This window comes from Chlorocebus sabaeus, chromosome 10 (assembly GCF_047675955.1).
Source record: "Chlorocebus sabaeus isolate Y175 chromosome 10, mChlSab1.0.hap1, whole genome shotgun sequence".
In the NCBI taxonomy this organism is placed as follows: Eukaryota; Metazoa; Chordata; class Mammalia; order Primates; family Cercopithecidae; genus Chlorocebus; species Chlorocebus sabaeus.
In genome coordinates this window covers 57054197-57070892 of record NC_132913.1, presented here as the reverse complement: position 1 = coordinate 57070892, position 16696 = coordinate 57054197, and positions in this window count along the sequence as shown.

Below are 16696 nucleotides of genomic sequence, written 5' to 3'. Positions count from 1 at the left end.
CATGACAGGTACATGTATATGACACTGTACAAAAAATTCCCGGCTAATTTTTTGTATTGTTTGTAGAGACAGGGTTTTGCCCCATTGTCCAGGCTGGTCTTGAAATCCTAGCCTCAAGCAATCCACCCATTTGGGTCTCCCAAAGTGCTGTGGCTAGAGCCATGAGCCGCTGTGCCTGACCCAAATATTTGGTTTTTACAGACGAGAAAGGGGACAGAAACCGGAAGGAGACTGATGGTTTCCGATCCTGATTTTATGAGCCAGGATGCTGTGCTACTTCCACAGATGTTTTGTTATATTTTTGCAGTTGTTTTCTTATCAAACTTTGAGCTTCCTTATTGAAAAAAAATTTCAAAGTTTCGTCTCATCCATTGTAATGGCCAATAATATATTTATTTATAATTTATGGAATAAAAGCACAGAGCTTCACAGAAGGCGGATATCACTATGGAAAGATGCCCAGTTAGAACTACTTTTCAATATATTACAGCTATGCAAGATGAAAAACTCAAATAGGGAATACAAAGCTACAAAACACACTTGAAGATTGTAGTTGTATCCAGCCAAGACCGTAATGATAATTTCTGCTTGCTTTCTTTTATTTATTTCCTTTTTGTGTGTGTGTGTGTGTGAGAGAAGGTCTTGCTCTGTCACCCAGGCTGGAGTGCAGTGGCACAATCATAGCTTACGGCAGCCTATACCTCCTGAGCTCACGTAATCCTCCCACCTCAGCCCCCTGCATAGCTAGGACCACAGGTGTGCACCATCACACCTGGCTAATGTTTAATTTTTTTTTTTTCTTTTGGGGTAGAGTCTTGCTCGGTCACCCAGGCTTGAATGCAATGGCGCAATCTCAGCTCACTGCAACCTCCGCCTCCCGGGTTCCAGCGATTCTCCTGCCTCAGCCTCCCGAGTAGCTGGGATTACAGGCATGCACCACCACGCCCAGCTAATTTTTGTGTTTTTAGTAGAGATGGGGTTTCCTCATGTTGGTCAGGCTGGTCTCGAACTCCTGACCTCAGGTGATCCACCCACCTCAGCCTCCCAAAGAGCTGGGATTACAGGTGTGAGTCACTGAGCCCAGCCTACTAATTTTTTTTTAAGGATGGGATCTCATTATGTTGCCCAGCCTGGTGTCAAACTCCTGGCCTCAAGTAATCCTCCTGCCTTGGCCTCTCAAAATGCTGAGATTACAGGAATGAGCCACCACACCTAGCCAGTAATGATCATTTCTACTGGCCACAGCTTTGGTTTAAATTTTCTAGTAATTTTTTTATAATCACAAAAAAAGAAAAATGTATTATAACAAAAAACTTGGAACTCATAAAAGTATTTGTTAATTGAACTACAAAAGTAAGCCACGGCAATAAGCAAAATGGGGAGATGCTTGTAACTCTGATCACAAGAAAGGTGGTCATTTTTAAAAACTATAAAGGGTTCCTACAAAACAAGAAGAAAATCTCAGCAATCCAAAGGGAAAACTTCTGAATGGAATAGGCACACACAAGTTATGAAAGTTCACTCAAAAAGGAAAGACAGGCCGGGCATGGTGGCTCACACCTGTAATCCCAGCACTTTGGGAGGCAGAGGTGGGTGGATCACAAGGTCAGGAGATCAAGACCAACCTGGCTAACATGGTGAAACCCCGTCTCTACTAAAAATACAAAAAATTAGCCAGGCATGGCAGCAGGCACCTGTAGTCCCAGCTACTAGGGAGGCTGAGGCAGGAGAATGGTGTGAACCCGGCAGGCGGAGCTTGCAGTGAGCCGAGATTGCGCCACTGCACTCCAGCCTGGGCGACAGAGTGAGACTCCGTCTAAAAAAAAAAAAAAAAAAAAAAAGGAAAGATAAGGATGCTAAGCAATGCATTCAAAATTAAACCAAAGTAAGATACCAGTGGCACAAACCAAACACTTTGCTGACACTGTGGGATAGGCTATGGCAAATTCATGTATTGCTTATGAGGGTATAAATTAATACAACTTCTTTGGATTTTAATCTCTCAATAGCTCTAAAAATTTAAAAGAAGCTATCCTTTGGCCTAGTGAATCCACTCTGAAAAATTATCTCACAGATACGGTTCCTGTGTATAGGTTAAATAACAGACATTAATTCACCGAGCACTATTTATAAAAGCAAATGACTAAACAATCTGAGTCCATCAATAAGATTCTGATGAAATTATGTTTCATCTATACATTGGAAAAGTATAGAGCAGTTAAAAAATAAGATAAATTTATTTGCACTGACATGTTCAAATCCTCTGCCACTGTAGATGAAAAATATAATCTGCATAACATGAATAGTACAATAATATTTATGAAAAAAGTATATTTGCTATATCTTTGATATGCATGTCTTGCATAGAAAGGGTTTGTAAGGATGTAGACCCACTTTTTAACATTTCCTTTAAGAGGAATGGGTAAGAGGTTTAGATTTTTTTCCCACACTTTTCATTCTATACTTCTTTCACAAGGAGAATGTATGCACATGTTACATTTATGGATAGAGAATAAAAACAATAACTAAGTTAAGTGTATCAGGTTCACAAAAGTCTTACCTGAAACTGCTACTGGGTGAACCCCAAGTAAGGTAATATCTGTCACTCAGGACATGTGGAATATCTATGGCATTTGTGTGTGAAACACCCAAATTCTCCCAATAAATTACAAGTCCCGTAGGATAGGCACGCATCTGATGGCCTTGAAGAAGGAATGCTTGAAGAAGCATTCCTTGTGTTTGCTGAACCCCTGAGAGTCCAGGTACGCCTTAAACACATTTCAGATTCGCTGGGCATCCGGGCCAGCCACGTGCTCCCAACGCCGCCTCTGCCTCCGGGCGTGCGGCCAGAGCTCAGACTCCATGGAATGTCTCCAGGAAACCGCCGGGTGGGGCGGAGATCTGCTCCCCGCAGCGGCCTTTTCACCTGCTGTCCCGCCTGTGCTTCCTGGAAATGAATTTCTGTTCTTCTACGGTCGTGGGGCAGCCGGACCCGAGCCCGGGGCGAAGCGGGAGCTGGAGTAGGCGCCCAGGAAGAGGGACTGGGCGACCAGCTGGAGTCGGGTCGGGAGTCTGAGCGGAGTCGGTCAGAGTCGGAGGGGAGGCCGGAGCCGGGCCGCTGCAGCGGAGCTCAAAGTCTGGGTCCGGGTCGGTGGAGGTCCCAGTGTGGGACCAGGGAGCGAAGCGAGGCCGGGCTGGGAGTCAGGGCAGCCCTTGGAGCGGCGACCGTAGCTGGAGAAGGGGCCGCAGCCACCCGGCATGGGTTGGAAGGACGCACCCCTGCTGGGGCGAAACCCCGAATCCGTAGCCGTCTGCACGCGACTGCCACGCCGACTGCCTGAAGGGGCCACTGTCCCGCGCCTTCCAGTGGCTGGGGTGGTGGTGGGCACCCCTCATCTTCCTCTGGCGCCCATGATGCTGCCGGCCGCACTGGGCTCCGGCTCCCTTTACTTGCCTGAGGATGAAGATCTGGAGGAGCCGTGCGCCCCGGGGGGAGCCTGGCCAAGGCTGAGTGGGCTTCATGCAGGGCCATTTCACCACCACCGACTCCTACCGCTTCTCCAGGAGCTCCAAGGTCAATTTCGCCTTCATTTTGGTGGTCTCCCACAGCGACTTATAGCTGGAACCAGACATCTTTGCCGAAGTCGGTAAATTGGGCAGTGTGATACAGGCCCTGCAGGTCCCAAGGGGAGACGAAGCCAGATCCAGTACCAGCAGGTGTCCCTGAGGCACCAGCCGCTCTGTGTGCCCCCCAACCCGCTCCTGCATGCCTGGCAGGTGTACAAAACACTTGACCTGAGCAGCATCACCTTCCCCATCTACAAGCACAGCGGGCATCTCGTCTTCCTGACCAGCTTCTTCGGAGGACACATCTTGGGGGGCAGCCTGGGAATGGCCCAGTTACTTCTGCGGGTCAAAGCCATGCGGCTGCTGTACTACCTGAAGACCCAGCACCCAGAGGACAACGTGCAGAGCAAGCAGTGGCTCACCCATTTCCTCCACCCATTTAACAATTAACAACAGTCTTGGCCATGAAGAAAATTGAGGTACTTGGCGGTTCAGGTTTACGAGGCCAAAAGAAGGTGGGAGGGATGAGGAAGACTTGCTCCGAGAACCCTAACAAAAGCACTGCATGACTACTTCAAGGGGTCCTTACCTCAAAGCCAGGTTTGCTTTACTGTATCCAATTGGTACTTAATCCAGCTCTTGGTACTTAACACCGAAGGATGCCAGGAATCGTGAATTCTTGGTAACATTCAAGTCGATAACACAAATCCTGTGTCCACCAGATGGGGCTGTTCAGTACAGACACTGATCTTCCTGTTTAATTTTGGGGTTTGGTTTCTTAGAGTGCTTTGAAATTCTACTTTTAGTTGAAGTCTTCACTGGTTTCGGGGAGCCCCCAAAACTTGCTTGGAGCTCGCTATTTTTTTTTTTTGGCAGGTGGTCCCACTTTACTTTTCTTTCCAGACAACTGGAATTTGAGGCAACATCTATGACAGTGATCCCTTTGTTTCACCTGGCATATACACTCTAATCATACTGTTTGCAGTCACATCGTGCTATTGTTGCTGCAAGTTCCAGGTCAAAAGTATCATCTGTGGACCTCAAGAGCAGAGGGACTTGCCCACCCCACTCTCACGAAGATGAGGATCTTCAGGGTGGTGAGCATGTCCTCGTCCATCCTGACCCTGCTCCACTCTGAGCCCAGCTGGCCACCCTGGAGTACACTTCCGAACCCTTCGGCAGCTCTTAATAATTTCATAAACCAGTTGGATGCTCTCATTTTAGTGAGGCTGAGTAAATACTTGGATTCATGGGGCTTCTTAACTGTGTGTAATTCCTGCCCCAAACTTTCTTAGAGAAGTTTCTTCTTATTCAAGAAGCCAAAGCTTATGGGCTCCATTACCTTGTCTTCCTAACTTCTTTTAAAAGCAGATATAAAAGGGAATAGACATGTTTTTAAACCAATAACTTTGTGTTAAAAATACTGTAAAATACTTTTCTATTTTGTGTGTGTGTTGATTGGACCTCCTAACATGTTGGACAAGCAGAAATGTTATATGGAAGAGTCTTTCTAAAAGCTGAACCTCTGAGAATAAATGCCTTATACTAGGAATTGGGGAAGAGAAAAGCAGAAGAAGTTCTAACAAAGACCTTGTTTCAAAGACCTTCAGAAATTATGAAGGACACCTCTCTGAAAAGTACTCCAGTATGATGTTCCTTGAAATGGGTGGCTGTCAGGATGTCGCTTCAGTGTGTGAAGTCAAATGCATGCTAATCTTCCAGTTTTGTTTTGACACAGGGTTTCTGTCACCCAGGCTGGAGTGCAGTGGCACAATCTCAGCTCACTACAATCTCTGCCTCCAAGGCTTAAGCGATCCTCCCACCTCAGCTTCCCAAGTAGCTTGAACTACAGGTGTGCACCACCATGCCTGGCTAATTTTTGTATTTTTAATAGAGATGGGGTTTTGCCATATTGCCCAGGCTGGTCTCAAATTTCTGAGCTCAAGTGACCCACCCACCTTGGCATCCCAAAGTGCTGGGATTACAGGCATGTGCCACCATGCCCTTCCAACCTTACAATTTTTTAAAAAGAGACAAAAGGTGGTTGAATTTTCTGGAGTTAATAAGAAAAAACTTGAAGCAACCATTAATCAATCAATCATGTTTTCTGAAAATATAACCAGCCATTGGCTATTTAGAACTCGTAATTTTTTAGTATGGAGACTATACTGCCATCTGATTATATGACAATAAAATCAGATGACAGTAAAATATTAATTCAACCCTTTAAAAATTTTTATGAAGAACAAAATGCTCTAAACTTGCCTACTTTTAATGTATGTTTAGTATTTCTGGCTGGAATTCCATACCATTCTTTTCTTCTTACCAAAATATCAAGTCTCAGGTGGCAGCTTGCCAATTTCAACCTCACCTTCTCATCTGCTTTCTGATTGAAATGTTTAAGAAATCCGGCCAGGCATGGTGGCTCACGCCTGTAATCCTAGCACTTTGGGAGGCCGAGGCAGGTGGGTCGCTTGAGGTCAGGAGTTCAAAACCAGCCTGGTCAACATGGTGAAACCATGTCTCTACAAAAAATTAGCCAGGCGTGGTGGCGCATGCCTATAATCCCAGCTACTCGGGAAGCTGAGGCACAAGAATTGCTTGCGTCTGGGAGGCAGAGGTTGCAGTGAGCCAAGATCATACCACTGCACTCCAGCCTGGGTGACAGAGAGACTGTCTCAAAACTAACTAAATAAATAAATCTGGAATTATCAAAAATTCATACCCAAAATGCACATTGGCATTGTTATTCTAAGAATGGTATGTCTGTGGGAGGGAGGGAGGGGAGGAGGGAGGGAGAGAGAGATGTAGAATAAAGCAATGAGTTATAATGTGATATCCCAGGTGACCTTGAGAACCAGAATACTTTCTGTGGGAAAAAGGGCTACCTATAGTTATTAAGATGCTTTTACCATTTCCCTGACAATGCAAGAACCTTAAATATGTTAAATTCTAATACCCCTCTCCTGCTTTTGTGTTATGTTTTTTTTTTTTCTAATTTTTAGAATTATTTATAGTGAGCTATATCACCCAGGCTGGTCTCAAATTCCTGAGCTCATGCAATCCTCCTGCCTTGGCCTTTCAAAATGCTGGATTACAGGTGTGAGCCACCACACCCAACCTGTGTTATTATGTATTTTAATTTTAGGCCTAGAGACAATGAACAATCCAGCAGCAATAAGCATCCCTAGCATCCAGACTATAGACTTTAGTGAGACTAAAAGAAACTAGTGCTGCTTAAACAAATGGTTCATTCCAGGTTTCAGGGAGGAATTGTACAAAATGGGCCAGGAGCATCTTGTTATACAAGGTAGCAAAGAAGCTATCAAAAACTATTACGGTTTTAACTGAAGTAGTTGGAAACAATCTGCAGATGATTCCACTGGCTCAAGATGGAATAAATCATGCATGAGTAAGAGTAACTGCAGTGGACTGGGGAAAAAAAAAAAAGTTTAATGATTTAAAAACGATTACATAATGATTTTTTAAAAACCTACCCGGCCAGGCACGGTGGCTCACACCTGTAATCCCAGCACTTTGGGAGGCTGAGGCGGGCGGATCATGAGGTCAGGAGATTGAGACCATCCTGGTCAACATGGTGAAACCCCATCTGTACTAAAATAATACAAAAATTACCTGGATGTGATGGCACATGCCTGTAATCCCAGCTACTCTGGAGGCTGAGGCACGAGAATCACTTGAACCCAGGAGGCGAAGTTGCAGTGAGCTGAGATCTTGCCACTGCACTCCAGCCTGGCAACAGAGCGAGACTCCGCTTCAAAAAAAAAAAAAAAAAGAGAAAAGAAAATCATCCTAGATTATCCTGGTCGCCCTAAATCCAATGACAAGTGTCCTTATAAGAGTTAGGCAGAGGGAGATTTGACACAGATGGAAGAGGAAGAGACAATGTGACCAGGGAGCAGAGACTGGTGTGATGTGGCCACAAGTCAAGGAATGCCAGCAGCCACAGGACGCTGGAAAAGAATGGATTCTTCCCTAGGTCTCCCAGGGGTGCAGCCCTGCTGGCACCTGGATTCAGACCTCTGGGCTCCAGAACTTTGAGAGAACACATTTCCATTGCCATCTAGTTTAATTTTTTACAGCAGCCACAGGATGTTCATAATACAGGTGGATAATATCCAAGAGAAAGAAAAGAATCCCCATAGTGAAGACAGGTTATCAATAAGGGTTTGGGAGGTACATGTGGAGGGTGTCTGCGGTAGTTGGCAGGTATTCTCTCCTGACATGGATGCCAGTTGCAAGGCAGCTGCCCTTCAGTAACTCCTTAAGCTGTACGTTTGTCTCATGTGGATTTCTGTATTCGTATCATATTTAACAGTAAAGTTTTCAAAAAATCATACAACTAGTAAAGCTCTTATCTCAAATGTCTGCCCGTGTACAAGGAGGGCCTGTATTCTCTAGACAGGGAAGAAGGTATGACTCATTTCCTTGATGGTCAAGGTGTGAGGAGGGAAAAGCTATAAAGGGTTAGAGGAGGGCTGCGGAAACACACCTTCAGGAAACCATAAGTACCACTTTTATGTATTTATCTGTCCAGGAAAGAGTAGAAACAGAGTTTGTCTGTGAACTTTCAAATGAAAGATGTATTTCACAAGTCTCTCCTGAAAGTGTTCAGATTATACATGCCCAGCCTGACTTTTAAATGCCAGTGAACAAAGGTTGGGGGGTGGTCAGTATCACTGACCTTTCTCCACAACCTCACCAGCATCTGTTATTTTTTCATTTTTTAGTAATAGCTATTCTAACTGGTGTGAGATGGTATCTCATTGTGGTTTTGATTTGCATTTCTCTAATGATCAGTGATACTGACCTTTTTCTCATATGCTTTTTGGCCACATATATGTCTTCTTTTGTAAAAGGACTGGTATATCTTGGCCGGGCGCTGTGGCTCACACCTGTATTCTCAGCACTTGGGGAGGCCAAGGCGGGGGGATCACCTGAGGTCAGGAGTTCGACACCAGCCTGACCAACATGGAGAAAACCCATCTCTATAAAAATATAAAATTAGCCGGGCGTGGTGGCGCATGCCTGTAGTCCCAGCTACTTGGGAGGCTGAGGCGGGAGAATCGCTTGAACCCAGGAGGCAGAGGTTGCGGTGAGCTGAGATCGCGCCACTGCACTCCAGTCTGACAACAAGAGCAAAACTCCATCTCAAAAAAATAAAAATAAAAATAAAAATAAGAAGAAAAAGGACTAGTATATAATGTTAAGTGATGCTTTATTATCTTCAATAAAAATGAAACTTCCTCTAATTTCTCAACAATAGAATTAATTTCATATTGAGTCTTTCAAATGTGAAGCATTGGTAAGTTGTATTCTTTACTACTGTGATAGTTACTGAAGCTTTTTTTTTTTTTGAGAGAGAGAGAGTGTCTCTGTCACCCAGGCTGGAGTGTGGTGGCATAATCATAGCTCACTGCAGCCCCAAACTCCCGGGCTCAAGTGATCCTCCCACCTCAACCTCTCGAGTAGCTAGGACTACAGGCATGTGCCACCACGCCCAGGTAATTTTTGGTATTTTTTTGTAGAGACAGAGTTGCACAGGCTGCTCTTAAATTCCTGGCCTCAAGTAATCCTCTAGCCTGGGCCTCCCAAAGTGCTGGGATTATAGGTGTGACCACCACACCTGGTCTAATGAAGTTTTAATATCAGTATTGATATTTTATAACTTTATAAATATTATTTTCTTACACTGCTCTATTTCTTAGCTGTTAAACAATAATTGCTATAGCTAAAACACCTTATGAAATACTTGATATTATGAAATACTCTGGTTGTCTTATATAGATTGACATTTAATAATAATTGGGCCAGTCACAGTGGCTCATGCCTATAATTCCAGTACTTTGGGAGGCCAAGGTGGGCAGATCACTTGAGGTCAGGAGTTTGAGACCAGCCTGGCCAACATGGTGAAATCCCATCTCTACTAAAAATACAAAAATTAGCTGGGGGTGGTGGGGTGCCTGTAATCCCAGCTACTTGGGAGGCTGAGGCACAAGAATTGCTTGAACCCAGGAGGCGGAGGTTGCAGTGAGCTGAGATTGCGCCACTGCATTCCAGACTGGGCAACACAGTAAGACTTCGTCTCAAAATAATAATAATTGGCAAAGAAATTATATGAAAACAACTTTTTATATTAGCCTCAAGAAAGATGAACTCTTTATCACCTTGAGTCTTTCTCTCTCTCTCCTAGAAGCAAAAACTTTTTTTTTTTTTTTTGTGCTAGAGGACACCCCCCTAGAACCCATCTTCTAATATCTTAAGAGGTTAGAACTGCTTCACATACATTCCTCCACCAAACACTGGCAAGGAGGATGGAATATCCATGACTGGCTTAGAATAATTAAGATTCAAGTTACATGGCCTCCTAATATGCAAAAAGACCTGGGGCTCTTGATAATCTACATATTTGACACAATTAGTCACTTGCCTTGCATTATATTTTGCTTCCAGCCCTTGGCAGAATGGTCTAATCGTCAATGACCCTGTCACCAACTTCCTTTTTTTCTAAACCTACTTTCTATCTTCCACTCCTCAGGAGTTCCTGACACCCATCGTTGTTTTTTTTTTTTCTTTTTCTTTCTGTCAGAATCTCCTCTCAAATCAAATGGAATTGCGAAAGTCAGGATAAGACAATATATTACTATATGTGGTATGCAGAATAATGGCCCCCTGTCTACATCTTGATCTTTGGAATCTATGTATCAGGTTACATGGAAAGGAGAATTAAGGCTCATAACACTGATACGGTGAAACCTGTACCACACTTCTATCCTGCAGAATTATAAAATAAATTTGTATTACTTTAAGTTACTAAGTTTGTGGTAATTTCTTACAGAAGTGATAGAAAACACAATACATTTTCCCAAAAAATGTACATTTTAACAACGGACAAAGCCCTTCCTTGACTTAGCACATTTTTGGTTGCAAGAGATAGAAACCTGATTCAACACAAAAATGGATCTATTGGGTCACATCACCAAATTGTGGAAAAGACAGGAATGGAACTGTGTCAGGAAGGCCTAGAACCAAGAATGTTAACATCATCTCCAATCCCCAGTCACTGGGCATCTGTATCTGTTCTCTTCATTCACACCACCTTAGTCCCAGTAGCAGGGAACTTGGCCAACCACAGCTCTGGATCTGCCCCCATGACTCAAACCCCTCCCATTAGGCCCCACCTCCAATCCGGGGTATCAAATATCAACATGAAGTTTGGAGGGGAAGAATTTCCAAACCATAGCATTCCACCCCTGGCCCCCAAAACTGATGTCCTTCTCACATGTAAAGTACAATCATCCATCTCAATGGTACCAAATGTCTTAAGTTGTTCCAGCACCAACTCAAAAGTCCAAAGTCTAAAATCTCATCTGAGATTCAAGATCAGTTCCTTTCAGCTATCAGCATGTAAAATAAAAAACAAGTTATTTAATTCCAAGATCCAATGGTTATACAGGCATTCCCATGTCAGACATTCCCATGCCAAATCGGTGAAAAGAAAGGGGTACTAGGTCCCATGCATGTCCAAAACCCAGCAGGGCAGGCATTACATCTTAAAGTTCCAAAATAGGCCGGGCGCGGTGGCTCAAGCCTGTAATCCCAGCACTTTGGGAGGCCGAGACGGGCGGATCACGAGGTCAGGAGATCGAGACCATCCTGGCTAACACGGTGAAACCCCGTCTCTACTAAAAATACAAAAAAAAACCTAGCCGGGCGAGGTGGCGGGCGCCTGTAGTCCCAGCTACTCCGGAGGCTGAGGCAGGAGAATGGCGTAAACCCGGGAGGCGGAGCTTGCAGTGAGCTGAGATCCGGCCACTGCAGTCCAGCCCGGGCTACAGAGCAATACTCCGTCTCAAAAAAAAAAAAAAAAGTTCCAAAATAATCTCCTATGACTCCATGTCACGCAACCTGGGCACACTGGTGGGTCCTGAGGCCTCAAGCAGACCCTTCCCTGTGGCTATTCTGGGTGTAGCCCATGTGGCTGCTCTCATAAGGTGGAGTCAAATGCCAGAGGATTTCCAGGCTGAAGGTACACACTGCTGGTGGCTCTATCATTCTACGGGCTGGAGGGCAGTGCCCCTCCTGCAAATCCACTAGGCATTACTCTAGCAGAGGCTGGCTGTGAGGGGTCTGACTGCAGCAGGCTATTGCTTGGGCACCCAGGCTTTTCAATAAACCCTCTGAAATCTAGGTGGAAGCCACATCTCTACAGCTTTTGCATTCTGTGGGCCTGCAGAATTAATGGACACCACCAAGGCTTCCACCTTGTGCCCTCTAGAGCAGCAGCACCAATCTTATCTGCGGCTCCTGGGGTCATTTGAGCCACAGCTGCTACAGCCTGGGAACAGAATCCCGAGGCAGTGAGGAGCAGTGGTGCCCCGGTCCTGTCCCCCAAAACCAATCTGTCCTCTGAAAACCCCTAGGCCTGTGATGGGAGGGGTGGCTGCACAGCAGAAATTTCAATTTGTGAAATGCCTTTGTGGCCTTTTCCCCATTGTCTTGACTATTTATACCTAGATCCCTTTTTGTCACCCTAAACTCTTTAGCAACCTGTGGCTCCAGCTTGATCATATTATTGGATTCCTCTTCTGAAAATGCTCTTTCCTTCTCTATTACATGACCAGGCTGAGAATTTTCCAATATTTTACACTCTGCTTTTAATTATAAATTCTGCCTTTAAGTCATTCCTTTGCTGCTGCAATTCAACATATGCTGTTAAAAGTAATCATGACACTTCTCGATTGCTTTGCTGCTTAGAAATTTCTCCTGTCGGCCGGGCGCGGTGGCTCAAGCCTGTAATCCCAGCACTTTGGGAGGCCGAGACGGGCGGATCACGAGGTCAGGAGATCGAAACCATCCTTGCTTCGAAACTATCCTTGCTAACCCGGTGAAACCCCATCTCTACTAAAAAATACAAAAAAACTAGCCGGGCGAGGTGGCGGGCGCCTGTAGTCCCAGCTGCTCAGGAGGCTGAGGCAGGAGAATGGCGTGAACCCGGGAGGCGGAGCTTGCAGTGAGCTGAGATCCGGCCACTGCACTCCAGCCTGGGCGACAGAGCGAGACTCCGTCTCAAAAAAAAAAAAAAGAAAAAGAAATTTCTCCTGTCAATTATGCTAGGTCATTACTCTTATGTTTGGTCTTCCACAAAGCCCTAGGGCATGGACACAATGCAGCCAAGTTCTTTGCTGTGCTGTAACATGGGTGATCTCTGCTTCAGTTCCCAGTAAGTTCCTCATTTCCACCTGAGACCTTGTCAACATGGCCTTTACTGTCTGTATTTCTTTTTTAGTTTTTTAAAATTTTTTAAAGTCCCCATTTGACATACTGTCTACATTTCTATCAGCATTTTGGTTATAACCAATTAATCAATCTGTAAGAAGTTCCAACCTCTTAGAATTTCCAATCTCTAAATTCCTCATCTTTTTGTCTTCTTGTAACCAGGGGCCTTGGTGTTAAAAATCACCCACTTTCTTTTTCTTCCTTCCTTCTCTAGACACTCCCTTTTAGCAATGCCTGCTTATCTAATTAGGCTCTTGCTTGAGAAATCCCAGAGGCTAACCTTGAAACAAATCAAGGACGGAGCCCTCATTAAGGAATTCTCCCACTTGGAGGGAGTAACCAACAATTAGTCCACCACCATCAGGCCAAAGTCAAGATTTTGCCAACCAGACCTCTGGCCAGGCATTACCCAAGATAACCACCGGAACAAGATACACAGACCCTGCACCCTGCACCTCCACATGTCTCCAAGTTTCCCTTTAAAACCCTATGGTAAATTTTAAAACATAAGATGGTACTTTCATTGCAGCACTATCCACAATAGCAAAGACGTGGAATGAACCTAAATGCCCATCAATGATAGACTGGATAAAGAAAATGTGGTACATATACGCCCTGCAATACTATGCAGCCATAAAAAATGATATCATGTCCTTTGCAGGGACATGGATGAACCTGGAAGCCACTATCCTCAGCAAACTAATGCAGGAACAAAAAAAAAAGCAAATACCACATGTTCTCAATTGTAAGTGGGAGCTGAATGATAAGAACACATGGACACATGACAGGGGACAACACACTAGGGCCTGTGGAGATGGGGGTTAGGGGGAGGGAGAGCATCAGGAAGAACAGCTAATGGGCACTGGGCTTAATACCTAGGTGATGGAATGATCTGTGCAGCAAACTACCATGGCACACGTTTACCTATGTAACAAATCTACACATCCTGCACATGCACCCGGGAACTTAAAATAAAAGTTGAAGAAAAAAATAAAGATGGCACTTTCGAATGCTAGTTCACTATGTTCTTAAGTTTGCTGGCTCTCCAATTAAACCTGCTTTTCCTCCCACCAATCCTAGACTCTAATGTCTGGTGTTTGAGCGGCAGCAGCTGAACCTAAATCTGGTTACATTCTGAGCCCTCCAAACTCTTCCAACCTCAGTCCATTACCCAGTTCCAAAGCTGCTTCCACATGTTTAGGTATTGTTAAAGCAATACTCCACTCCTCAGTACCAATTTTCTGTCTTATTCCATTTTGTATTGTTATAAAAGAACACCAGAGATCAGTAATTTATTAAGAAAAATGGCCGGGCGCGGTGGCTCAAGCCTGTAATCCTAGCACTTTGGGAGGCCGAGATAGGCGGATCACGAGGTCAGGAGATCGAGACCATCCTGGCTAACACGGTGAAACCCCATCTCTACTAAAAAATACAAAAAAAAAAACTAGCTGGGCGAGGTGGCGGGCGCCTGTAGTCCCAGCTACTCGGGAGACTGAGGCAGGAGAATGGCGTAAACCCGGGAGGCGAAACTTGCAGTGAGCTGAGATCCGGCCACTGCACTCCAGCCCGGGCGACAGAGCGAGACTCCATCTCAAAAAAAAAAAAAAAAAAAAAAAAAAAAGAAAAGAAAAAAAAGGTTTATTTAGGACGGGTGCGGTGGTTCATGCCAGCACGTTGGGAGGCCGAAGCTGGTGCATCATGAGGTCAAGAGATCAAGACCAACCTGGCCAACATGGTGAAACCCCATTTCTACTAAAAATACAAAAATTAGCTGGGTGTGGTGGTGCGCACCTGTAGTCCCAGCTACTCCGGAGGCTAAGGCAGAAGAATCGCTTGAATCAGGGAGGTGGAGGTTGCAGTGAGCCGAGATTGTACCACTACACTCCAGCCTGGTGACAGAGTAAGATTCCATCTCAATAAAAAAAAAAAAAAGAAAAAGAAAAAGAAAAAAGGGTTTATATAGCTCATGATTCTGATGGCTGCAAAGTCCAAGACTGGGCATCTGCATCTGATGAGGGCCTCAAACCTGCTTCCACTCACAGTGGGAAAGCAAAGGGGAGCCTGTGTGTGCAGAGATCACATGGCAAGAAAAGGAAGAGAAAGGAAGGGAGGCACCAGGCTCTTTTTAACAACCAGCTCTCATTGGAACAGAGAACTCACCACAAGGGAGGGGGTTAATCTGTCCATGAGGGATCTGCCCCCATGACCCAATTACCTCTCATTAGGTCTCACCCCCAACACTGGGGAGCAAATTTCAGCATGAGACTTGGAGAGGTCAAACATCCAAACCATAGCATAGTCCAAGTGTAAGTGTCCCATCGAAAAAGAGTTAGGGCATCAGCACAGTCACAGCCTTTGGAAGAACTGCTCTAAGGCAGACAGAAGCCCCAAGCTGTGTCTACTGTGACCTAAGAACTGTAAGCCATATTTATAGTTTCAGACATTTTCAGACTAATAAAACAAGTGTTTTTTGTTGCTTTGCATATGTGAAGGGAGGGAGGATGGAGGGCTGACTGTTTACTACTGGTTGATCCGGCACCTAAACTGATCATATAAACGGCAATCTCCTCTGTAGTCTGTATTAGTCAGCTTGGGCTACCATAATGGGTGGCAAACAAGCAATTTTTTTTTCTTCTCACAGTTCTGGAGGCTGGAAGTTTGAGATCAGGGTGCCAATATGGTTGGGTTCTGGGGAGGGCTTGCTTCTGGCTTTTAGACAGCAAGGTGTCTTTTCTTATAATGACACTTATCCTGTTAAATCAAGGCCCTCTCCTCAGTACCTCATTTAACCTTAATTACTTCCACAAAGGCTGTATCTCCAAATATAATCACATTGAGGGTTAGGGCTTACAGATATTTATTTATATAAATGTGAAAACATAGGGCAATGTGCCTCGAGCAAGTACCCTAGATGCTAATCCTCTTTCAGTTCCAGCTGAAACACTGAAAATAAAACCTATGAGAAATAACAACTTCTAAAGTTTGGATAAACTCATCTTAATCCATGCTTAAAATAATCTCCATGATTTTCACTATTTTGTAAAATAATGTTTGACCTCCCAAAGCAATGGCTTGCATTTGATTTTAGTGAAAGACAAAAATACGTACATATATATGTATGTGTGCATATACACACACACACACACACATATTTTTTTGTAGAGACAAGGTCTCACTCTGTTGCTCAGGATGGAGTACAGTGCAATCATGGCTCACTGTAACCTAAAACTCCTGAGCTCAAGGGATCCTCCCCACTCAGCCTCCTAAGTAGCTGGAACTACAGGCATGCACCATGCTGGGCTAATTTTTTTATTTTTTGTAGAGATAGCGTCTCCCTATGTTTCCCAGACTGGTGTTGAACTCCTGGCCTCAAGCAATTCTCCCACCCTGGCCTCCCAAAGTACTGGGATTACAGGCTAGGATTACTAAAGTGCTTGGCCTTAGTAAAATATTTTTCATCATACTTCAGTGACCTCAAATTTGAAAAAATTGACAGAAAGTTGTACACCTTTTTAATTCTTTCTGCTGTGCACAAATTCATAGCAAAAATGTTTTGTTTTTTTTTTTTTAACAGAAAACAGGAGCCTTTGACACAAAGTACAGCATTTTAAAAATTCAAAAAAAGGCCAGGTGCAGTGGCTCATGCCTGTAATCCTAGCACTTTGGGACGCCAAGACGGGTGGATTACCTGAGGTCAAGAGTTCAAGACCCGCCTCGCCAACATGGTGAAACCCTGTCTCTACTAAAAAAAAAAAAAAAAAAAAAATTCAAAAAACAAACAGAAAATAGGAGCTGAAAATTAAATACCTCGGATCACAAACTATTTTCA